Genomic DNA, 26,385 nt, shown 5'->3' with positions numbered 1-26,385 from the left:
CGAGGAACTAGTTGTGCTTCCCTGTTTTTGGCAAAGGTGGTGTGAGTACATGTTGGAAATATGCCCTGGAGGCAATAATAAATGGTTATTATTATATTGTCTATTGTTCATGCTATAATTGTGTTATCCGGAAATCGTAATACATGTGTGAATACATAGACCGCAACGTGTCCCTAGTAAGCCTCTAGTTGACTAGCTCGTTGATCAACAGATAGTCATGGTTTCCTGACTATGGACATTGGATGTCATTGATAACGGGATCACATCATTAGGAGAATGATGTGATGGACAAAGACCCAATCCTAAGCATAGCATAAAAAGATCGTGTAGTTTCGTTTGCTAGAGCTTTTCCAATGTCAAGTATCTTTTCCTTAGACCATGAGATCGTGCAATTCCCGGATACCGTAGGAGTGCTTTGGGTGTGCCAAATGTCACAACGTAACTGGGTGACTATAAAGGTGCACTACGGGTATCTCCGAAAGTGTCTGTTGGGTTGGCACGGATCGAGACTAGGATTTGTCACTCCGTGTGACGGAGAGGTATCTCTGGGCCCACTCGGTAATGCATCATCATAATGAGCTCAATGTGACTAAGGCGTTAGTCACGGGATCATGCATTGCGGTACGAGTAAAGAGACTTGCTGATAACGAGATTGAGCAAGGTATTGGGATACCGACGATCGAATCTCGGGCAAGTAACATACCGATAGACAAAGGGAATTGTATACGGGATTGATTGAATCCTCGACATCGTGGTTCATCCGATGAGATCATCGTGGAACATGTGGGAGCCAACATGGGTATCCAGATCCCTCTGTTGGTTATTGACCGGAGAGGCGTCTCGGTCATGTCTGCATGTCTCCCGAACCCGTAGGGTCTACACACTTAAGGTTCGGTGACGCTAGGGTTGTAGAGATATGTGTATGCGGAAACCCGAAAGTTGTTCGGAGTCGCGGATGAGATCCCGAATGTCACGAGGAGTTCCGGAATGGTCCGGAGGTGAAGAATTATATATAGGAAGTCAAGTTTCGGCCACCGGGAAAGTTTTGGGGGTTACCGGTATTGTACCGGGACCACCGGAAGGGTCCCGGGGGTCCACCGGGTGGGACCACCTATCCCGGAGGGCCCCGTGGGCTGAAGTGGGAAGGGAACCAGCCCCTAGTGGGCTGGGCGCCCCCCCATGGGCCTCCCCCCTGCGCCTAGGGTTGGAAACCCTAGGGTGGGGGGGCGCCCCACTTGCCTTGGGGGGCAAGTTTCCCCCTTGGCCGCCGCCCCTTGCCCTAGATGGGTTGTGGCCGGCGCCCCCCCTCCCAGGGGGCCTATATAAAGGGGGGGGGAGGGAGGGCAGTAATATAACAGCCTTGGGCGCCTCCCTCCTCCCCTGCAACACCTATCTCTCTCGTAGAAGCTCGGCGAAGGCCTGCCGGCATCCCGCTACATCCACCACCACGCCGTCGTGCTGCTGGATCTCCATCAACCTCTCCTTCCCCCTTGCTGGATCAAGAAGGAGGAGACGTCGCTGCACCGTAGGTGTGTTGAATGCGGAGGTGCCGTCTGTTCGGCACTCGGTCATCGGTGATTTGAATCACGGCGAGTACGACTCCGTCATCCACGTTCATTGGAATGCTTCCGCTCGCGATCTACAAGGGTATGTAGATGCACTCCTTTCCCCTCGTTGCTAGTATACTCCATAGATGCATCTTGGTGAGCATAGGAAAATTTTAAATTATGCTACGATTCCCCACAGTACAAAGGGCAGTAACTGTAGGGACACTACATCATATAAAAAAGGACAGGCATTGTTAATGTAAGATCAACATTGTTCAGAGTATGAGTAGGATAATGCAAGAAACAGCATTGGTATGTCCCTGTGGGAACTGGGAGGAAAATACAGGGAAATGTATACTGGGTTCGAAAATATAGAAGTGCCATGCATGGTTATACTCATGTTATCTCGCAATCGATTCTTCACAGGAAACTACCATGTCATGCATGTTATGTACTCCCTCCGTTCCCAAATATTTGTCTTTCTAGGCATTTCAAATAGACACAACATACAGATGTATGTAGACATATTTTAGAGTGTAGATTCACTCATTTTGCTCCGTATGTAGTCACTTGTTAAAATCTCTAGAAAGACAAATATTTGGGAACGGAGGGAGTAATCATGTTCTGTCCTCACAAACAAATTCTTCAAGGTAACTAACAGACCATGCATTGTTATATACTCGTGTTCTGTGGGCAAATTTTTTGTGAGGATATTATTCTAGACATTGATTGCTGAAGGATGAATATAGGTATGTGCACATGGTAAGCATTGCAGGATTTCACTACTTCCAAATATAGAGTTCTCCATATGCACATTTACTTCCCTAATGTATGGTTAGATGAAACCAACAGTGTGGTGCATGTTTCTACATCATGAAAATGAGGAAACTAACATGGCCATTGATACACACTCATATTTAGTAGTAGTATATATATTACTGTAAAATAAGGATAATATCCATATATTCCTAACCGTTTGATTATTCAGGGTACAAATTGGCTGTAATGACATGGTCACAATCGCATGAATTAACTCATTCCAAATATAGCTGATTTACGGCGTCTCTAATACATTGCCATAGTTCTTCTCAAATTCTGCTCAAACAGGGATATGCCAATCATCACAAAAAAGTTCAAACAGTGTCATGGCGTCATCATTAACATGAGATGGAAACAACTTACACGCGCCGTCCCAGCAATACGTGGTGCCATCTGCTTTGTCGTCGCGTAGATGATGCCATTGTGTTCAATAGCATCACAGAAGTGTGTATCAGCTTTGACGATGATCCACTGCGAGCCGAGTTGTCTCCAGCTAAAGAAGGCACCGGCGTAAAGATAGGCGAGTCCGCGGTCGAACAAGGCAATTAGCTTGAAGTCTGCGTAATTCGCATGTCGTGTGGGCACTTGGCAGATTACAATCTTCTGCAAAACAAGGTCCGTCCAACTGACGTAGTAATCTAGATGACTTGGACCGCGATGGTAATACTCTATATAATCCAACGGAGGAAGGATAATCTCATGGGAGGTCTGGAAGTTCACAAGCACCAAGTTTTTACCGTCTTCTCTGAAGGCAGCCATCCAGTGGGAGTTCATGCCGACCCAGTACATACCTGCCAAGAAGTTCCGGGCGATGGTGATCGGATCGATGTCGAGGGAAATGATGTACGGCGACCCACTAGATACCTGCAAAGAAGTTTCGGCTAATGGAGATCGGATTGAAGTCGAGGGGCATCATGCACGCCTCCGTATCATGGTGAGCCAATCTCGCAAGACCAGATAGCAGTAAGCAGGGTGTCTTGAAAAGCTTAGGCCTCGCTTCGACGATGGCCGTGTGCATGTCCCTCGAGCATGGAGCCAGCCGCAGGGCGCTCAACATATCCATACACGAACAATAGAGGTCGAGGATGTCACTGGGGAGATTGCTCCAATCGCGGCTCATATAGATGCGGCGCGGTTCGCGTTCGGCCATGGTGGAGTTTGGAAGGGGGCTTGATTTACGGGGGAGAAGGATGTCGGTGCTGGAGCGGCTAGCGAGGGAATAGTGGTACTGGGGGAGGCGAGTGAGGCGACGGTACACGGGGGCATAGTGAGATGGAGATGGAGTGGTGCTATGGGAGCTGAGAGGGAGACGAGGCGAGGCGCCAATGTGCTGTACAGTGGCGGTGCCAGACTGCATAGTGCACAAGGTGAGGCTGACTTTGGTAACCCGAACACGCCGCCTGGACTAGTGTCAGGCGGAGGGTGTTGTCACTTCACTGTGAGGACCGGATGAATAGTATTTTGACCATCAAGTGTACCACAGTTGAGTACTCCAGTATTGTATAGCTGAAATAGGTCTCCCGTGCTAGCATGCCTGTTCACTTCATCGTTCAGGTATCATCCATATTGCGAGCAGAACCAAATTCTCGTGCATGCCCAATCAACGCCCTGCCACGATGCATGCAGTGGTCGTTCTGGTGCATCAAGGACAGCATGCAGATCGTTCCACACTTGAGAAGAGGAAAAATGGAAAGGTAGAACATGGCAGCAGAGGAAGAGAACGCTGGCTAACGAGGCTGGGAAGGGATCGAGCAGGAAGTTAATGCTCCACGCCTAAAGGTTTTGGGAAAACCTGATTTTCATAAGGTGACTTATACTCACCTAAACGGAGGGAGTATTCCTTAAACAGAGAATGTTGTGTCTCCCACTCACACGCTAAAAAAAACTACGACACATTTTTTATATCTGTTTGCATAGGTCCCACCTATCAGGAAGGATGGGCACGTACACGAACAGGCACGACTCATCAGTCTACCCGCACAACCTTTTCGTTTAGTCTACCTAGCCGTCTAATCAACTTCCTGCACGCCACTTCTCCCATTTACTTCTCCATCGGGAACCGATTCTCCTCGGCTTCTTCACCTCCCCTTCGTCTTCATTTGCATCCAAACCCCACTGCGTTCACATTGTTTTAACCTCTTTAAATAATCATCTACTACTTCAGTTAGACTAGCCATCTAATCCTAATTCTCCAAACCATAGCCCTCCGTTCCAGCGGTTCCAAATGGCAAAAGAGATCGAGATGCAGGTTTTTAGCGTCCAACATGTCCTCGTCGAAGGCTCGATGCGCATAGTTGCCACCGTCACCGTCCACCCAAGGGTTGTTCGGAAGTAGATCAACAATGTATCCAACTCCCTCAAAAAGGTAGAGACGAGGGTCATCGGTCTCGACGCAGAGTACACGGAGCGTGCCCCTGGGAAGATCCAGCGCGCCGCCGTACTTCAGTTGTGCCTCGAAGATGATGTTTTGGTGTACCACATCATACACTCGCCCTCCATACCAGGTGAGCTTCACGATTTCTTGTCTCGGGAGGACATATACTTCTGTGGGGCAGCCATCGAAGGGGACAAACAGAAGCTGGAGCCGTACAACCTTGATTTGAAAAGCATCGCTGACCTACAAACCAGAATCAAAATTCCTGTAGAAGATTGTGATAAATAGACACCATCCCTATTCGACGTAGCAAATTTTGTGCTCGGTACAAATCTTCAGAAGGGTGACGAGACGGTGGCATTAAGGTTGTCTGGATGGGAGAATTATCCCTTGACGTACGAGCGGATAAAATATGCTGCCCTCGATGCCCGTGTGAGTTTCGAGATAGCTGCAAGGTCCAAAGAGCTTGTTGCGAAGCCGTCTCCCACAGAGAATGAGAACAAGAAGAAGAAGAAGAAGAAGGAGAAGAAGAAGAAGAAGAAGAAAAGGCTGCACCAGCAGGAGGGCATTATGGATGGATGAACTATTTCCTCTCTTGTAAAAAAATTTATTCCCTCTCGGTGTATATTGATATAAATGGACTATTTCGATGGTGTGCATGTCTTTGGAACAGAGTAGTAGCGTGGGTCCGCTTGACTATAAGGAACTATTTATCCGCATATATAGCTTTCTCTGCTACTCCTTCCAGTGATCGGTATGCAGTGCATGTGTCCGTAGACATGACAGCTTGTCCATGGAAGTTCAACTACGACGACCATCACGTTTCATCTCGCGATTCCCACGACGCCTCTCCAACCCACGGCACCACGCCCCCCGACGTGCGCCTCACCCCTCTCGGCCGCACCGCCCCTCTGCCTTTGTGTGCATGACATGTGGGCCACCTAAAATGCGGCGAGCATCAAGTTTCTACCACAGCCACCCGCGATTCCCACGACCCTGCTCGAACCCATGAAACCACACGTCCTCGACCTGCGGCTCACCCCTCTTGGCCCCACTGCCCCTCTGCCAACGGGAGCATTACATGTGGACCAGTCACCTATCAGGTCCACATGTTATTGACTCAAAGGTAGGTGTAGTAAGGCGCTGAAGCTCAGTCCCGACGGTCCTGAGAGGGAAATGTAACTCCTGCGCCAGGGCTTGTGGTGCTCCCGTAGCACGAACTTGTGCCAAACTCGAGATTTGTTTCTTTACTATACATGCACGCAATGATTTAATGGACATTGTAATCTCAACATGTGATGGGGAGCTCTAAATTTGAATTTGAAACTTATAAAACGAAAAGATTCAAAACAAATAAACTGGGAGAGAGGGAGTATATCGTAGGATGTGTCCCATACAAAATAAGTCCCCTGGTTTGTCACCGCAAAGATGCGGTTAGAAAGGAGCACATCGTCTTCCTACTCGTACGGAAACAAATCGGCCGCAGACAGCATGGTCCGCCTTTGACCGCCATGTGCAAGGTTCGTGCTATCTTATTCAATCTCACCGTGGTTCCATCGTACCAATTCATGCGGTGGCCCATTGCATGGCTGATCCCAATGTTGGACAAAGGTTCTACGGGAACGGTGTCACCGTTGTAAATGTTGTGCAAATTGATGTTCGTACCCTCCCGTACATATGCAAGCCAATCTCCACTCGCACCGAGCCTAACCTGTGAAACAGTGGGCAGGGGGAGAATTAGGAAATGGACACGGAAGTAGTCTTTAGAATGCATTTACTACATGATCAAACTCATCTTACCTACTGATCGGAGGAAATCCGAGTGCCCCTCAACGTCGGCATCTCAAGGGGCGTCAACTTGCAACTACGGCCACGCCGCACTGGAGAGACCCCCAAGGAAACATCCTCGTGCGTTCCACGGAACATCAAGATGCATTTGTATGAGTAGTTTATCTTGTGAGAGAAAAGGATGAACGAGGGAAGGCCTCTAGAGATAGAGATGGACACTACTACTACCAATGTGCTGGCCCGTGCGTTGCAATGGATCCAAAGTAGTAGAATAATACTTGTTCACTTGCATAAACACTCTAGTTTTGATATACATGTGTCAGCAGACATGACAGCTTGTCCATGGAAGTTGAACCACGGAGACCATCACGTTTCTTGTTTCTACTACTGCCACACCCACACGTGATTCCCACGACGCCGCTCCAACCCACGGCACGACGTCCCCTGACGTGGACATGGATCCTCTGACGTGGCTATCACTGCCTTGCCCTGCCTTTCCTTCACTGACAGGTGGGACCCACGCTTATGGGTCCCACATGTCAGTGACAGAATGGTAGGATTGTTCGCGTCAGGGGATCCTCATCCCCCCGACGTGCCCCTCATCCCTCTCGGCCCCACCGCTCCTCTGCCTTTGTGTGCATGACATGCGGGCCAGCTGAACTGCGGCGACCATCAACTTTCTACCACAGACACACCCGATTGGACGCGGTTTGCCTGCTCCGCTGCTGTGCTCCGATCCATACTCCCGCACCATCGAATTTTCATCTAGCGGCTGTGACACATTTCGTCCCGGTCATCAATCCTCAGCTGGAGTACTTATGTACTACAGGTAGTACCCGCCGGTGTGGCCATCTACGCCTCGTAACGCCCCGACGCCCAGCTGTGGCACCCTCGCCACAGCCACGCCACCACCGGCCGGTTCATCTCGAACGAGTGAGTCGCGAACCACGGCACCACCATGAGAATGACATGTGGGCCAGCCGCATTTAAGGTCCGCATGTAATTGACTCAAAGGCCGGGCACTAAGCCACTGAAGTTCGGTCTCGTGGGCCCCGAGAGGGAAATCTAACTCCTGCGGCAGGCCCTGTGGTGCTCCCGCAGTACGAGCTCGTGCCAAAACTGGAATTTGTTTCTTACTACTACGAACTAGTACTAGTAAGGTACACGTGCATTGCACGCATGAGATTCTGGTGGTTTGTGCATTATGCTTCTACATGTGGAGCTTTCTGGATTCTAACATGTGGCAAAATCTGGTGGAATGTAAGGTTAGGCAAGTTTGATTAACTTAGGTGAGTGTTTGGTTCAAGCCACACCTTAGGCAAGCCACAATAAGGCCCCACATGAGATACACACAAAAAATGTGGCAAGATTCCCTTAGGATTGCCAACTTGTGGCTCTCATTTTGAAGAACTAATAACTTTGCCTAAGGTTAGTTGTGGCAAAGTTAGTCATGAATTAAGTTCAACCATGGAGTCTTCTAGATTATACATGTGGCAGAATCTGGTGGATGATATCCAACGGCCAGTAGTGCTCGGATTTGCCATCTTTGTACCGTCGGATTGGCTTCATCCAACGACCAACTTTCAAAGTTTTTCACACACTATATAGGGGGTATAGATATAGATGTGCCGGTCCGTTGCAATGGATCCAAAGTATATCTATTTAGTGGAGTGCACTCTAAACACATTATCTATTTATTTTTCTCTAACCTTCCGTAGCCCTGCAACCAAGCCACATAAGCTTCATGGGTGCCCCCCACATCATATTATTCATACTACCTTGATTGAAAAAAAGATAAATCACCCAAAACAAGATCTTCCCGTTTTTTGTTCCTACGATGTTGTGCCGTGCACGTACCTACTAGTTGTATAGTGGTAGTACTAGTAATATAGTATTAGGAGTACAAACTTGGTACTAGTAGGAGTAGTACTAGTACGGAATGCTCCTACTCTATCAACGAGCCCCGTCTGACACCAAATTTCTTGGCTTCCGTGCTACAGCTAGATCTGCCCCTCGTTTCTGTTTTCCAACCCGGCGGCGCGCGGGGTGTCGGTTTGCTCAACGGTGGTCCCACATGAAAGTGAAAATGCTAGGCAACACGCCTTCCCTAAGCTATGTGTCGTGCCGGACGGGCCGTGTTGTACTCCCGATTCCTGGGCGTGTGGGGGTGCGACGCGAACGCGGCAGGCCTTTTCCTTTTACCAGCAATGTGCCCGTGCGTTGCGACGGATCCAAAGTAGTAGAATAGTAGTATTTGTTCACAAACCTGAAAGAAATCACTATTGTTTTGATATACTCCTAATATATTACTCCCTCCGTACCTAAATATTTGTCTTTTTTGAGATTTCAGATGGACTATCACATACGGATTATATAGACATATTCTAGTGTTTCTAGCAAGATGCCCGCGCGTTGCACGAAGTTGATGGAAAAGGTAAGCACAACTTATAAATTGACGGATGGAGTACTAGTTACAGTGATGCATATAATTAAGCAAAGGGATCGCACAAGTCGGTATTGACTGGAACGAGAATGCAACAGCACAATAAGAATTAAGGCCACGATGATGCGATCGCAGTGGTGGTTACAGAAGGCAAGAAGAAAGATGGATCCACGAACGTACGACCTCCTCCTCCTCAACTTAGTGCACCGGGCCACCGACCGGCGGCTAAGGAGCGGCGGCTTTTGTGGCGAGGTCGAGGTGCTTCTCAGCAAAGGCATCCAAGGGTTCCAGCCAGCTGAGGAAGGCCAACGTCGTAGCGTCCTCACTGGCCTTGTAGATACCTATGTACATGATTTGCTCGTACACGTGGATGTGTAGGTCGATGAATTCTTGCAGGGCGAGGCGCCTCGCGGCGAGCGCGACCTCCAGGTGGACATTCTTCGTGGCGTCGGCGGGCAGTCGCAGGGCCACCAGTGCTTGAAAGAGGTTCCGACCATGGAGGCCGATTAGGGTGGCAGGCAATGAGGAGCCCGGGCGCGCGGGCTGGAGGAGTACGGCGATGTCGTCCGCGAGCTTCTTGAGGACGGTGAACTTGTTGCTGGTGGCAACGATCATCTGGTCCAACTGAGAGTCGTAGTTGGCGTCGACGGCGGCCATCCACCAGCCGGTCTCCAACACCGTGTGGAGACGATCCTCGGCGCCATGCCGCAGGCCGGCATCGTGGACCATCTGGCGCAGCCGCTGGCCGCTCACGCGCATCGCCGCCATGGGTCTGGAGTGAGCTCTTTTGCACTTAGTGTAGGTGCTTAGGCAAATGCTTAGGTGCGTACGATGTGGTAGATGCATTGGAATGGAGGGGCGCCTTTATATGAGGGCAATGAGGGCAAACTGCGTTGCATTCACATCGTGCAACCTCTTTTCCCGGACCTCCTCCCATTACTTCCCTCATGCATTAATTGAAGGAGGATGCATTGGCCGTTCAACATATCGGGAACCGCTACTCCCTCCCTCGTCTGCATTAAAGCCGTATCGGGAACTGCGCCGCCCGCTGTCAAATCGAATACTCCCTCCATCTAGGTGAGTATTAAGTCATCTTACGAAAACCAAATAGTAAACACATAGGCGTGGTGCATTAACTCTCATGTTGTTTCTTATTTTTTGACATAAATAGAGGAATCAACCAAGAAGAGATGTGGGGCTTGTATGCTTTTAATGACTTGAGACTATCAAACATGACATGCAGTGGTTAGTTCGTTGCACAAGAACAAATACAACCCACGTCAGCACGAACGCATCTTATATAGCATCACATCCAATGGCTATAAAAGATGAATGAGACCAAATTATATCTCATCTAGATGAGTTGTAGCAAAACTGTATTAATAATACTAGTACTCCTGCGCCATGTATCATATATTAGTATCATGTAGTACTTTATTTATTGCCATGTATGACACATAGTACTCAACTCTCTCTCTTTCTTCATTTAATTCTATGACACCTCATCAAAATTGCTAAGGCTAGTACCATTACAACCAGCCTTAGCAAATACTAAACATTAAGTTCTCTCGTTTTCCTCTCCACCTTGGTCACCTAGACGGAGGGAGTATACTGCGCGGTAGGAGGGGTAGTTCCGCCTAGTCGGTTCGACAGAGACGTGAGAAGACGAGGGAGTAGGCTGCTGCAAACGTAGGGCTGTGTGATTTGACAGCGAGTTACTGCTGGACAGGTGGGGCCCTGTGATTTGACTTGCCATTATCATTTTAACTGCGACGCTACGACCGGCGTGAGTCTCCCGATTCCTGACCACCTCCATACAGGTGCCTCTCCCAATGCTCCACCATGTAGTAGAGGCTGGCTCTTGCATGAGAGCCCACTTCTCCACTTTTTCCTTGCCTCTCTTTCCTCCACATATGAAAAAATGCCATGTAAAGCGCACTATTGTACTTACTTGCTCCTACAGGTGCTTAAGCTTGCCACATAGGCATAAAGTCTGATGTGGCAAGTTAATCAAGAAGAGGGAGACTAGTTTGGTGACCCAAGGAAGAAACGGTGCTAAGCGCGTGTACCTAGGTGAAAAGACAATTTTGAGTCTATAGCTAATTAAATGAAGCAAACTTAGCAACACCATTTCATTGGAAGAGGTCACTCCTTGGCAATGCAATAAATACTAGTACTCCCTGTGTCCCATAATATAAGAATGTTTTTGGCACTACACTAGTGTCAAAAACGTTCTTATATTATGGGACGGAGGGAGTACGAAGAAAGAGATAGAGAGAAGTAAAAAAGATAAATACACTTATAGCCAACCTTATAGCCAAAACCTTGTTGTAGTATGAGTGACTAAGTGATGACTATGTATGACATGCCAACATCAGATAGCCTAACGCACCGTGTTAAATCTCCAATGGCGCGACCGCATGAGCGACGCGACGGTCGTGGTAGGCGCGACCACGATACGGGCTGCTGGCAGCCCATGGATCGGAGATCAAACGGTCGCATGCTAAGTTGCTAAAAATTTGCAGAATAACCCTCCAGGATAGGATATTCACCCATAGGTCTAGAACGCCATGCAACTGTTCGATCTCAGATCCAAGGGCTCTCGGAAGCCTATATCATGGGAGAATGGAAAGCCACTACCCTGCCGTTCGCACGCTGGCAGTTCGCTCCTACTCGTCCCCGCACGTCCTTCAATACTATGGCGGTTCGCTCCTAGTTGTCCCGTCCATTCACATTACGGCAGTTCCACTAATCCTAACCCTCCTCCCAAATCCATGGCGTCCCAAATCTCCCCGATCGGTGGTGAGTACAAGGTTAGAACCATCACCGGCGATGAGTTCGACGTCATCTACACCCGTTCTTCCGCGATGGTGAAAGGATGCCTTTATCGCTTCAGACGCATGTTCGAAGACTCAGATGATGAGTGGGTCACTGGGCTAGATGTTGAGTACACCACAGTCCTGGGATGAGAGAAGGATCTAAAGGACGAAGAGAGGAAGAAGCCCGCCGTGATCCAGGTTTGCGTGCATGACTTATGCTTGGTCTACCACATATGCCATGCCGACGTTGAGTGCCAGGATTTTAAGGACTTCCTCGAGAGCAACCTAGTCAAATTCGTTACTGTAGACTTTGGTAACGACAAAGAAGTCCTGCGTCGGATAGGCCTCGTTGTAGGCAACACCTTCGACCTCCAGAAGAATTGGCTGGTGTCCTCTCGTTAGCCTTCAATGCTGACCCTGACAGGAGCCATGGTTCATCGTTCGTACGGTAAACTGGAGAAACCTCCATACATGTTTCATCGTCATGCATGGCAGCTGAATGTACTAGATATAGACCACATCCACTACGCTGCAATGGATGGCTACCTTTGCTTCAATATCTACAAGGGTTGGATGAAGAGCAACAACCAAGTGTGCGGTTCAAGCAAAGAAGTATCGGCCAAGAGGAAGAGGGACAAGGATGAAGTCGAGGACGTGGATGAGGACTCCGAGTAAGGTGGCAGTGTCGTTGCTCATGGTGGTTCTAATGCAGTGTCTACCGGAATAGTTGCAAAGTTTAATTTCAGGTGTGCTTAATTTAATTTGGGGGGTGTGTTGTGCTGAGCCCCCAGCAGAACTATGTTATGTTTCTTCTTGTTACTTTAACTCTTCAGTACGTACATACTAGTATTTCTTACATTTCATCTTTTAGTTGGTATAGTACTACCACTCGTTTCTTCACATTATTTACGTACAATATATATGGCCAACATCATATAGCCAGCAGTATAGTTGTCAAAGAATTTCAGGGTGCTTAGTTTTTTCAAAGAATTCCAGGGTGCTTAGTTTTATTTGAGGGGTGGGTTGTGCACTTGTGCTGGACACCATTTTGTGACAAGCCTTTTTAATAGTACTATATGCATAATTTGGCGACGAGCGCTCTCTATATGTACCAACTTTTTTTAATTTCAAGTTTTGCTCCATGGCGCAATCCATCGATACTACTACTGTACAAAAGTGGAGTATATACATTTTTTTAAAGGCTAGAGGGCGGGGCAGTCTAGCTCGGTCGGTTTCACGAGAGGCGAGGGCCTTTGTGATTTGACAGCTCATTACTGCTGTCAAATCGAATAGTACTGCGCCGCCCGCTGCATGCCCGGCGCCTCCATTAAACCCCTCTGTTAAACCCGGATGCAAACCGAGAATCCTACTCCTACCACACGTCCGTTCATGAGCGGGCCGGAATTAAACGCAACACCGGCCGAGCTCCTCCTGCCCGCCCTTAGTTTAAACGAGGCCAGACGCCGGCCAAGCTCCTACCGTCCGCCCTCTATTTACACGAGGCCAGACAGACAGCGGGCAAGAATCGCACCCCTCCGCCGCTCCCCCATCTCCTCCTTCACCATTTTCTCCACTCTTCCGATGGCTTCCGATGAGCCGTTCTCCGGCATATTACCCGGCTGGGTGGCCCGCCGAGCCCTCCGGATACGGGCAAGGCCGCTCGGTGCTTCACCAACCTCGCTTGGCCCGACGGAGCCAGTTGCCGCCCCAAGCCGGCGCGTGGTTCAGCAACTCGCCACTCCAGTTCAGCTCGATGAGGAGTGGCGAGTTGCTCCACGCCGGCTAGCATGCCGGTACGGGCGTCGTCGCTGCCACGTCGTACCGCGCCACCAGTGTCTGCGGTGGCCGCGCCTCCCGTGTCTGTGGGCGCGCCTCCCATTCCTGCGGCAGCGCCATGCAGGCAGAGACAGAAGCCGGGTGCGTGGAGAGCGACGAGTCGGTGGCCAGCTTCTCCGTGTCCGCCGCCATCATCGAGGAGAACTAGAACACGGGAGGCCGCCGCCCCTTGGGACCCATGAAGGCCACCGCCGAGGTGACGACCGCGGATTCAGGTGGTTTCTTTGCTGCTTCGTCTCTTCCGAGGACCTTCGTCGACCCCGCAAGTGCCTGACGGACATGAGGAAGACAAAGGGATCCGTGGGCGGCCATTTAGAACTAAAATAAGTCTAGATACATCCATTTCTAGGACAAGTATTTCCGGACGGAGGGAGTATTAATTATACAAGAGAGCCGGATTGGCACCTCTTAGTTCATGTAAATGTAATGAAATCCATCATGTTTATATGAAGATCCGGCTTTTTTATACGAAATCCTTCATGCTTATATGAAATCAGTCCATGTTTGCACGAATTTCATCTGGTTGGTTAGAGTTGTAAAAATGTATGCCGTTGGCGTTTGATGTCGTCCACCGCTTAAGGAAGCGGGAGGAAATTTGCCGGCTGCCGTTGGAGAAGCTCTTTATGCTGGAAATAATAGAGTGACATCCAATCCATTTGAGTTAATTTCCTGTATGATTGTCCCTCTATAAAAAGTTAATTGCATGTACAGTGTACACGTGACTTGCAGGGTGGCTACAGCTTCGTACAGAAAGTTAAAAAGAAACAAGTCCATCCTTAATCTTGTATTCGAAGTACTCTGTGGGTTCCACTGTCAGTGCAGTAGCGAAAGAAGTATATATTAAATAAGTAGAGTAATATATAATATAAAAATATAAAGTTAAAAGACAGAATTCGAACTCATGTCATCGCGTTGCAAGCATCCGGCGCTAACCAGCCCAGCACATTTTTGTTGTAGACCATGCTGGAGATATATCTCCATGTCTACTCTTATATATACTCCATTCGTTCCGAAATATTTGTCTTTTTCAAATTTCAAATGGACTACCACATACGGATGTGTATGTAGACATATTTTAGAGTGTAGATTCACTCATTTTGCTCCGTATGTCTTTTCAGGAAGGGGTCAGATTTATCCATGATTTATTTATGAGGTATCCAGATGGCACTGCACCGCCAAGAAAAGAGGGTAACATCAAAATTATGGACTACTTTTTTGAGTATGTTGGTAAGGTCCGGTCATAGTCACTTGTTGAAATCTCTAAAAAGACAAATACTCCCTCTGTCCGGAAATACTTGTCATCGAAATGGATAAAAGGAAATGTATCTAGACGTATTTTAGTTTTAGATACATATCTTTTTATCCATTTTGATGACAAGTATTTTTGGACGGAGGGAGTAGAAAACAGAGTTGGTGATGATGGTGTGCGTGCCATCCTGCAATATAGGCCGTCGGATTTATATCTAACGGATAGGAAAGAAACTATGGCAATTTTGCAAAAATATACCCACACGTCTCTCCACGTTCGCAAATAAGGCCTTCCCTCGTTCAACCTTTTCTCTCACAAGATAAACTACTCATACGAATGCATCTTGATGTTCCGTGCAATGCACGGGCAGCTAGCTAATTTCTTTTAAAATAGTTGCTGTGATAATTGGGTTGAAGTGATATATTTTATGTCTGCCCCGAATGATTTCAGAGTCACTAGTAGTAACAAAGAAAAGGTTGCCTTGTTAATTAACAGAAAACAGGGTGATAACTATCACATGAGGCCGGTAAAAGTAAGGCACACTGGGTTCAGCGTCATCGTCACTACAGCTGTGCGCGCGCGAGAAGTCTACATATCGAGGGGGCTACCGAGCGAGGCACCGAGACACAATGTTTGAGAGAGAAACCAATTGACAGATCATGATCAGATCGAGTTGTCACCCTTTTGCTGTCATTGTTGGGGGGGGGGGAGGGAGAGAAAGACGTATCGAGAGTGTGCGCGGTAGGCACAGAGGCACAACTAGCGAGTGTGTGTGTGTGTGTGTGTTTGAAAGAGGAGTAGATAGATTATTATCAAGATCGATGTGCCACCCTACTCCTTCGGTGCTGGGTAGTGTGTGTGTGTGTGTGTGTGTATGTTTGAGAGAGAAGCCAGTCGATAGAGTAGTATCAAGATCGAGGTGTCACCCTACTCCTTCGGTGTTGGGAAGTGTGGGTGGGTGTGTGTGGTGGGGGGGGCAGTGACACTCACATATCTCTACTCTTATAAAAAACAGAGTTGGTGATGATGGTGTTCCTGCCATCCTGCAATATACGCCATCCGATTTATATCCGACGGACAGGAAGGAAACTATGGCAATTTTGCAAAATGATACCCACACCCCTCTCCGCATTTGCAAATAAGGCATTCCCTCATTCATCCTTTTCTCCCACAAGATAAACTTCTCATACAAATGCATCTTGATGTTCCGTGCAACGCAGGGGCATCTTGCTAGTAGGGAGAAGGAGTTTGTGTGACACATATCTAGCTATATTAAGGGATAGGTAGATAGCATATGTGTGAGAGACATTATTATACTTTGAGACATTAGTGGCTGTGGGTGGGCGGAATTAAAGGGGTGGGCGTGTTAGACATAGAGAGCGTGTGTGTTTCTGTGTGAGAGACTTGTAGGACGGGGTAGAAAGACGAATTTAACCCTGACGGAGGGAGAGAAATACACGAAGTGCACGTGTGTGATTCCGATGCCCACAGGGAAATGAGATATGTATGCGTGTGAGAGAGATTGCACAATTCATTCACGTATCACTATCTAGCGATCGTGGACGTGCATCGCTTGAACATAAGTCAATATCTACTTCGTATCGTGGCCAAAGGTACAATATCGATTCAACGCTATAAAGATTGGACACTCACATATCACATTTTTTTCTATTTAAATAAACCTTTTCAGTTGTGCATGCCAAAGTTACAGTGATGTTTCTTCAAACAACCAATGTAGCTATCATGTATATGCACCATTGTTACTCTTGCATTCAAATTCATTATTCTTCGATGATTTAAGTTTCTATTTTGAAGTAATATATGTAATATTCATGTATGAATTCAACGGGTACGCAATTTATGAAATGGAGGCTATGTAATCATATGAGGTAACACTTTTAAGTAGCTGACTACAATATCCATTTCTTTTTGTGCGCCTTTACACTAACACGTCAATGCATTATGTTTAAAGTAAATAACCAATGACACTAAATTATCTATTTACACGAGAAATAAATAGGCTGAGCGTTTGATCCCTTTTTTTGTGAACGCGCCACTACACCCGTACGATTGGCCGCGCCCGTGTGAACGTCCAAGTTATCGGCGCATCATGCCGAGTTATTGTCTTTTTTTTCTGGGGTGGACTTCACACCAGTTGTTAACTGCTGACGCGTGCCCCGTGTACACAGTCTAGCATGACCTTCCCGCTAGCACGGTCCAAAATTAGTTGAAACTGGATACGAACGATCCCGCGGGCGGCAAAATCCCCCGCCTCCTTCTTTTCCGCCACCTTAGTCTTTAGCATGCGAAATACCCCTTTTATCCATGGTGCACGGAGACCAACAGTTACAATACCGCCCTCATCTACATGATAGGTCGGGGCTGCTTTGGTAACTTCCGGTTCCCCCACTACACGACACCCCCATTTCCTCTCCCCCTCCCGCAAAAACGACTAACTCCACAGCACCAGAGCGTCTTACATCACGCCGTCCGTACTTCATTGCCCTTTCTCCCCTCCCCTCTCGAAACCCTAGACTGCTCATCCACCGGCGTACCATAGCCCATTCACTGCCAGCGGCGTCCACCTCGCCGGATCTGCTTCTGCGGCCGCATCTACCCCTCTCACCTCCCCTAGAAACAAGTAGACTACTCATCCACCACTGTACCACAGCCCATTCAGTGCCGGCCTTGTCCACGGCGTCGGATCTGCTTCGCCGGTACTCTCGTCAACCGCCGCGCATCTGCAGCGGCTCATTCGTACTCCCCACCGGAGACGCTTCGTCCACACCCCCGGAGCCGCCCCACCGACGCCCCCGTCGACGGCCTCTGATCCTCTTCGCCGACACCTTCCTCCATCCTACCGGAGCCGCTTTGCCGACACCTTCCTTAACCCTACCGGAGACGCTTCGCCGACACCTTCCTCAACCCTACCGGAGCCGCTTCGCCGACACCATCGTCAACCCTACCGGAGTAGCTTCGCCTATACCATTCTCAACCCTACCAGGGCCGCTTTGCCAACTCACAAGTCCACGGCCTCAGATCCTCTTCCTCGCACCCTCATCCAACCTACCAGAGCAGCTTCTGACGCCCCGTCCATGGCCGCAGATCCGCATCGTCGACACCACCCTTAACCCAACCACCAGAGCAGCTTCTGACGCCCCGTCCACGGCCGCAGATCCACATCATCGACACCATCCTTAACCCAACCACCGAAGCAGCTTCTGACGCCCCGTCCATGGCCGCAGATCCGCATCGTCGACACCATCCTTAACCCAACCACCGGCGCAGCTTCTGATGCCCCGTCCACGGCCACAGAACCGCGTCATCGACACCATCCTTAACCCAACCACCGAAGCAGCTTCACCTACGCCCTCGTCCACGGCCACAGATCCGCTTCGCCCACACCGTAGTCCACCCTACTGGAGCCGCTCCACAAACACCCTACTCGACGGTTCTAGATCTCCTTACCGGACCCCGACAGCCAGCGCAGCGTCATCACCCTCGATGTTTCTAACCTGATTCCCACCGTCTGGAGAGATGCCAAGCACCCTTCACGGCCTAGGTACTTGTCACCTTTAAACCCGTCCAGCATCACCTGCCCGACGTACTTCAAATATACTAACCGATCGCTGTTACCTGTTATGCAGCTGGCAAAAACTACAAGGATGATGTTTCTTCTGGATCTAACAGCTTGGCCAACCAAGATCCTGGACTGAGGCATTGCTATGATCTTGTAAGCGCGTCTCTCTCTTGTATTGTTCTGTGCCTGCCAGCGTGCTTTGCTAGGATTTTTGACCAGTAATCCCTTTGTGCAGACAATGATTTCTACTACTGACTGCTAAATTAGATATGTAGATGTCATACATGATACTACATACGGAGCAAAATGAGTGAATCTACACTCGAAAATGCATCTATATACATCTATATGTGGTCCATACTGGAATCTCTACAAAGACATATATTTAGGAACAGGGGCAGTACATTACACAAAATCGTAGGTGGCATGTAGGAATTCCAGTGCACTACATTAGGCTCCCTTAGAGTGCCTGCTAGTCCAGCATACAGAGTCATGGCTAGATTATGGTACGCACACAATCGTTAATTGGTGGTTTTAATATGCGCAAGTGATATGCAATGTAGTATCATGTAGAGATGTCTGAAATTAGCCGTGTCAACTTGCAGATAGGGTTACACAATGAAAAAGTACAAGATGTATGTGGCAATTTCATGGAACATCGCAAAAAAAAGGAGAGGCAACGGTGAGCCTATACAGTGTGCTATGGTACGTCACTCCTCCATTGCAATCATCGTGACATGTTATTTGTATGCCAGTCCTATTAGCCAAGTTTCTTAGGGACAGTTATTACGAGTTATCCTAAGAAAATAAGCACCTGTGAATATAAGCTCCATGTAATAAGCCAACCAGTTCTTTTCATTGCGTTTTCAGCTTATCTTTGGTATGATCAGTGGAAAGTCTAGATTGCATTATATTTTTTTCATTTTGCTGCCCATATGGAAAGTAATTTGACTTGCAAACATCACAAATTGAACCCAGTGCAGTAATTAATATGATAGGAAAACAGACCATCACTATTTGCTCAAAATGCAAATACAAAGATACCATCTACTTGGCACAATCTACTTTGGTCAATATTTTCCATAGAGATCCCATTTCCTAATTTAAACGAAGAACGCATGACACACATTTAAATGAAGAACAATTATTTATTGAAATTCGATGGTCCAAGTGGCTGGTTATTATCGTATAGCAGCACCACCTGAAAGCATCATATAGCAGCAGCAGCAGCTCATAGCAACTCATCATACAGCAGCAGCTGTCTGCAATTCATCATATACCAGCAGCAGCTCATAGCAATTCATCATATAACAGCAGCAGGAGCAGCTCATAGCAATTCATCATATAGCAGCAGCAGGAGCAGCTCATAGCAATTCATCATATAGCAGCAGCAGGAGCAGCTTGTAGCAACTCATCATATAGCAGCAGCTCATAGCAATTCATCATATAGCAGCAGCAGCTCATAGCAACTCATCATACAGCAGCAGCTCATAGCAATTCATCATATAGCAGCAGCAGGAGCAGCTCATAGCAATGCATCATATAGCAGCAGTAGAAGCAGCTCATAGCAATTCATCGTATAGTGGATCAGAATGAAAATTTGGCAAAAAAATCAGAGGAGATCCTCACCTTGTTGGATGAGCTCATCCTTCAACAGCACCTCAAGGCCATGGCCTGGGAGGAGGGGAGGGGGAATAAGGTGCCTTCTGCCGCAGTGTGGCATCAGCCGTAGTTGTGCAGCGCCCGCCGGAGTAGTGCGTTGGATGAACCACAGCGGAGCAGCTGCTGGAGACCATGAGAATGAGGGGCGGCGCCAGAGGGAGGAGCAGCCAGGGAGATTTTCCCCTACCCGCCGGCCATGTAGCCTAGCTGGACATAGCATCGTCGAGGACCAGGCCAGATGGGACCAGTGGCGACGGCTCGCTGGAGGAACCCTAGTGCTGCAGGCAGGGGATCGAGGTAGAGGGAAAGGGGAGAGGAGATGCAAGCGGGCATGGCAATGAATGCTTGCGTGTTTGTTTTTACTTGAGGGTCAGGTGTGACACGGGTGTCAGCAGTTGCATTTTGAGTGTAATATAGGCAGACAACAGAGTCATTTCACTATTCCCCTTCCCTTCAATTTTTTGTGAGGTTCTACCCGAAACACCCCCCTCCAAAGCGAAATTAGTTAAGCCCAAGCCCATAACTCAAAAATGACTTCTTTACATCTTTTATGGCTTATTTTGACAATATGCCCTGAAAAGGCAGAATCGAACTGGCCCTTAACCTGCAATTCAATTGTGCGTGCAATGATGAATCACTCCTGCCTGCTATCTATACATTTAGGCATCATCATACATGGCATAACCTAATACATGTGTATTCCATTGTAGAATCTGGAATATGCAATGTTTATGTTAGTTCATACGTTGCACATGATGTTTAAATGCCCCTTAAATCTGGTCAGTCAAGTGATGGTCTTTAAGCCTCCTTCTTTGCTTCTTTTCTTGATACGTAAGATTTGCTCACACATCTGTTCAATTGCTTGTTTGCATCAGCCAGCCATACTAGGACTGTTTGCTTTGATTACTTGCTGTTCTTGACCTAACACTCTAACAGAGCTTGTCAACGATTTAAACACTAGGGCTGCTGTAGTGGGGCCTTGTCTAACTCATAGGTGACATAAAGGTTTGGCTGTACACTACAGTAGGCTCTCCAAGAGTACCTGGAGATCCAGTTCGAAGGTATGCCTAGTTTTTACATAGTGCAGACATAGTAAATGCTCATTTCATTGTGTGCAAGTGCAAGAGATGCGTCATTGTTCATTATGTGGTGTTGTTTTGTTATAATCTCATCCTTTTGTGTTCACAGACTGGAAAGTATGCATATTTATCTTCCAAGGAGACGAGTAACTAGTTTGTGTCACCTTGCAGAGGGGGTGCAATGAAGATAAGATTGAGGATTTCCAAGTACAAGATGTTAGGAAGGAGCCTTGCAAGAGAAGTAGGAGCTGCGCTGAGCCTCTTCAACCTGCTAAGGTAAGTCACTGCATGCAACTCAACAGTTCAATTCCTTGTTTGTTTCAGGCATAGTTAATTTTCTCTTTTCAATTGCTTTATTTGTCCTCAGTTAATGAGATGCCCAAATAATCATGCCTGATGTTCGGTACTTGTATCACTATTAGTTGACATAATTAAAGGCCTTACCATTTAATTACTCTGCCGAAGTGTGCCTGAAGCTTTGAAGTCTATTAACCAACTATTATTGCATGAGGCTCACAATCTAGTTTATACTACGCTAATGATTGCATAGTTTTGCCTGCTGTAGTATGTTTGTATGAAACCCTCTGCTGTTCATTATGCTCCCTAAGACTTTAATTGAGGCACAGAATGGCCAACTGCTTGCTTACTTATACGCAACGTGCTGTCTAAATTTGTAACTTGTCTGTGTTTTCGATTGGACCCCAACATCATACTCCTCTGGTGAGCTAAGAGGGATTTCTGTATGCAGGCTGCACAGACTATCTTTTTTATAACTTTTAAAATATCACCTGCTTATGCTTCATGACGTGTAACATATTTTTTGAAAGTGACGTGTAACATTATTGTTAGTCCTGTTTTGCCATGTAGTACAAAATAGTGTCTTGTTCGCTTCACTGTTGTAACTATATTTTTTCCCTAGTCATGTGTACTTACAGAAATATTTCAGGATGAAGTGACATCAACACAAAGATCTGCGAGCAGTGCGGCATGGCCGTTACCGAATGATTATGGATTGGAATTGGAATGTGCTGATGTTCTCGAGCATCAACTAGAGGTGGCAAGAGAACGTGTACATGATTGTCAACGTATAATCAACAAGTTGAGACTGTACATGCAGGTATTAGATCCAGGAGTCAAAAAAATGAAACAAGACACTGGGGTAACCATGAAGGAATTGGAGATTTTGCAGGCTGAAATTTGTGCTATCTGAATCCGGCCAATCCTATTTTCTGAAGTGATTATAGTTCAAATGGAGTTAAGTTGATGCGCGTCCATGATGTATGAGCTGTATTTGCCCAGTGTATGTAATTTGCTGTTTGTGTATGCTTTATTATCACCTGTGCCGAACCATAATGCCTAGTGGGTATAATCGGCTGTAATTTCTTTATTGTATAGTGTAGGATTATTCTACCTTTCTATGCCTTGATCTCTTTGTTGTATAGTATTGAGTAGGATAATTCTTTGAATATGCTATATCGTTCAAACGGGGGCCAACTCGCCCGACCATGGCCCTTCACGGGCCGTCGGATCCATGGGCCTTCTACGTCTCGTAGGATCCATGGGCCTTCTACGTCTCGTAGGATCCATGGGCCTTCTATGTCTCGTAGGATCCATGGGCCTTCTACGTCTCGTAGGATCCATGGGCCTTCTACGTCTCGTAGGATCCATGGGCCGCCGACTCATTTATGGGTCTTGTACGGGCCTTTAATGGGCCGTAGACGGGCCTTTAATGGAAATCGTACGTTTTATGGGCTGACCATAATGGGCCGTTAATAGGCCGTATTTGGTGATGCTATGAAAATGGCCCAACAGACTAACGGTCCACAAATGGGCCGACTGTAACGACGGGCTGAATTTGGCCCACAAGCAGAAAATGACAGTAACGGGCCGTAAGTAACCGAATGCTGCAAATGAGCCCAAGAATAAATGGGCCCTCAGAAGGCCGAAAGTTAACTTGGGCTGGAAACGGCCCAACGGAATAACGGGCCGTTAATGGGTATAAAGTGATACACTGTTCATTACGGGCCAGTTTCACCACGGGCCGTTAATGGGTGTAAAGTAATACACTGTTCATTACGGGCCAGTTTCAGCACGGGCCGCTAATGGGCCAAGAGTTACAAAGGGCCTCATATGGGCCGAAAGACGTCATGGGCTATACATGGGACAAAAGTGAAAATGGGCTGGAATCATATTGGATGGCCCAGATGACGCTACTGGGCCTAATTCGGATAGGGCGTAACGGGCCTTGGGTTAGCGGGCTGTAAATGGGCTATGTGCGAATAGGCCGTTAACAGGCTTTCCATGGGCCGGCCCTCCAGCTTTTGACCAAGTCAAACGGGCCGGCCTTTTCCCAGGAATGGGCCACTGTTGGGCCATGCCACGTGTCGACGTATCATAGGCACCTTCTGTCCAGTGAGTGGATGACATCTATCCCAACGATGAGCCGACACGTGTTTCCTCTAGCCAATGATGATTTTACACATGGAAAATCCCCATTGGTCGGGGCTGTTAACGGGTTATCGGATCCAAAACCCGACCCGATAGCTTAACGGCGTTCCGTTACGGTGGATGCCACGTGTCGGTCACCCTTGACGAAAGCACTTCTGTGCCGCGCGATTTATCGTCATGGAAGTGGACACTTCCGTGATGATAATTTTGGTAATGTCATGGAACACTTGTACGACAGCACAGGTATGACTATCTTGATTCTGTCATAAATTTTTCATGGATGTACATGCATGACAAAAAACGCGACCTATTGTGACAAACACGTATCATCATAGAAGTGTATTTTTTTGGTAGTGACAGGTGTGCTCCCTTATGAAGAACCCTTTGCTCCACAAAAAGTTGAGATTTTTAGAAACCAAGAAACTCCAAGCAAAATATGAAACTTAACAAACATGAAAAAAACCCTAGAAAACCAAGGAAGAAAAAAAATGCTTACACGAGTGCACCTAGCTTGTGACTTGTGGTGGCGGCTGAACACGTCCTTGAAATGCTCATTATGTAAAAACTTATGAACAGGCTGACATGGACTGATTTAGCTGGAAGAAAAGGTAGGATCAGGCCCCGGCGTAGGCCCACCCGCGAAATTCAGGGGGTGATTGCTTTTTTTCATGGTAATACATGTCTCCTTTATATCATAAAGAACATAGTACAAGCCACATAAACATCGACCTGACAAATTAGAAAGACAGCAGAGCGCTAGCCTTTGCACAAAGAAACACCAGCCAATAAATAAAATTACAATAAAGACCAAAGAATCCTCTGAGCTTGACACCAACACACGTCACTTGCCTTCGTCACCACCACAACAGCCAACGAAGGAAAAAACTTAAGTTGGTCTAAAGTTCTAGCGCATAATAGCTTTGCACATGTAACCCCTTTCTGTTGTGTTGGGTCCTAGTATTCTTGGGAACATTTTTTTATGGAATCTAGGTAAGCTGAGCATGATAATCATTCCATTTCGTTGATTTACTCTTGTCTACGTCACTTGTCATGACCTCATTCCTGTTAAAATTTCAGCGTCCCCTAAAAATTATTGCTATCAGATCAGGAGATATGTACATTACTCATGGTGTTTCAGTCCCTACTCTTGACAAAGATGCATTGTGGGAATTTAAGCCAAATAGGTTAGGTAATGCATTTAGCATATTTTAATTAATTGTGAACGAGGGGCATCCTCTCAATTTTTGGAGTGCCCTCTAAAACATCTCCTTTTATTATTTTCTTTAGTTGTTGGAGATGTTCTTACCGGTGGAGATCTATATGTTGTAAGTTCATGTGATGTTGAATTTTCTTTTATGGATATAAAATTGTATAAAAGGATAGAAGCTTTGGGCCTCTATGCACATTCTAATGTTCGTTGAATCTATGGAAAAATATCTTTCAGAACACTTTGATGAACCACCATGTTGCCCTTCCACCTTGTTCTATGGGGAAAGTAAGTTACATTGCTCCAGCTGGTCAATACAGCCTACAGGTTAGTGGATGCTGTCACTTTATTCCAATTTCTAATTTATCTGCACATATTGTACCTGTGCTTCACTTTATTTGAAACACTACCATTGCTATGTATGCAGCCATGCAGGAGACAATGTTGGAGTTGGAATTTCAGGGCATCAAAAAGGAATTTACTTTGCTTCAGGTAAAAAAGGTTATTTCGTAAAGATCTTTGGAGGACTAAATTAGTATCTTAAAGTGTTGAACTTGTTGAACTGCGGACATGGCCTGTGTGTACACCAAGACCTATTGCGTCACAGCTTGTTGCGGACACACCTCTTCTTACAGGATAGGTTTGTGAACGACTTATCTTGAGCTTCACTCTCCATAATAAAATGTGTTTTTCTGTTATCATGGTTTCTGTTCTTAGAAAATCAAACATTCTCATATGTTGGTTTTTCATTCACATTCGACGCCATTAAATCTCATTCTTATCTATTGTGAAATGGTTCCTACATGTTCTTGATGCATTGTTCCCCTCGGTTTGTGGATGAACATGTGCTATTCCTGGTACTTTTGGTTGCGGAAAAACTGTCATTAGTCAGGCACTTGCCAAGGTGATCACTAATTCTCCATTCTTTACTTCCCTGTTGTCATAGCTGAAGAGAATGCTCCTTCTATATATTTTCTTGGTGGCATCTCTATACTGAGTGCTGAGTTTAACAATCTTTGCAATACTCCAATTCTAAAGCTATGGTTTCTGTGGGATGTGGTGAAATAGGAAATGAGATGGCTGAAGTTCTCATGGATTTCCCCTAACTGACAATGACATTTCCTGACGGGCATGAAAAGTCTGTCATGAAGAGAACACCATTGGTGGCTAACACATCTAGCATGCTTGTTCCTGCTCACGAAGCCTCCATTTACACAGGTAAAGGCGTAATGCCTTGATAGCCATGAAAGTTAGGCCCAAGATAGACATATATATCATCACTGTGCAACCCACTTTCTCTTGTCTAGTTTTGAGATGCCACATGATAATTTAGTAGTATTGATCATCTTGATCAATTGATCATGGTAGTACCTGAAATTTCATCTGCCCTTAGAGTCTCTGCAATGCATCATACTGAATGAAAATACAACAATAAAATATATGTTCCTCCCAAATATAGGAGCAAAAAGGCACATGTGTATTTGTTACTGGTGACTTAGGATAAAAGTATCGATATACAACCTTCTTCTAAGCT

At 46.9% G+C, this 26,385-nt stretch overlaps 1 pseudogene; it reads left to right on the top strand.

The window, feature by feature from the left end:
• LOC109759046 (V-type proton ATPase catalytic subunit A-like) overlaps positions 1-26,115 on the top strand; it is a 48,774-nt pseudogene extending 22,659 nt beyond the window's left edge.
• Positions 26,116-26,385: the final 270 nt, after the last annotated feature.

This window comes from Aegilops tauschii, chromosome 6, assembly GCF_002575655.3.
Source record: "Aegilops tauschii subsp. strangulata cultivar AL8/78 chromosome 6, Aet v6.0, whole genome shotgun sequence".
Taxonomy (NCBI): domain Eukaryota; kingdom Viridiplantae; phylum Streptophyta; class Magnoliopsida; order Poales; family Poaceae; genus Aegilops; species Aegilops tauschii.
This window is presented reverse-complemented; position numbering and strand designations above follow the sequence as displayed.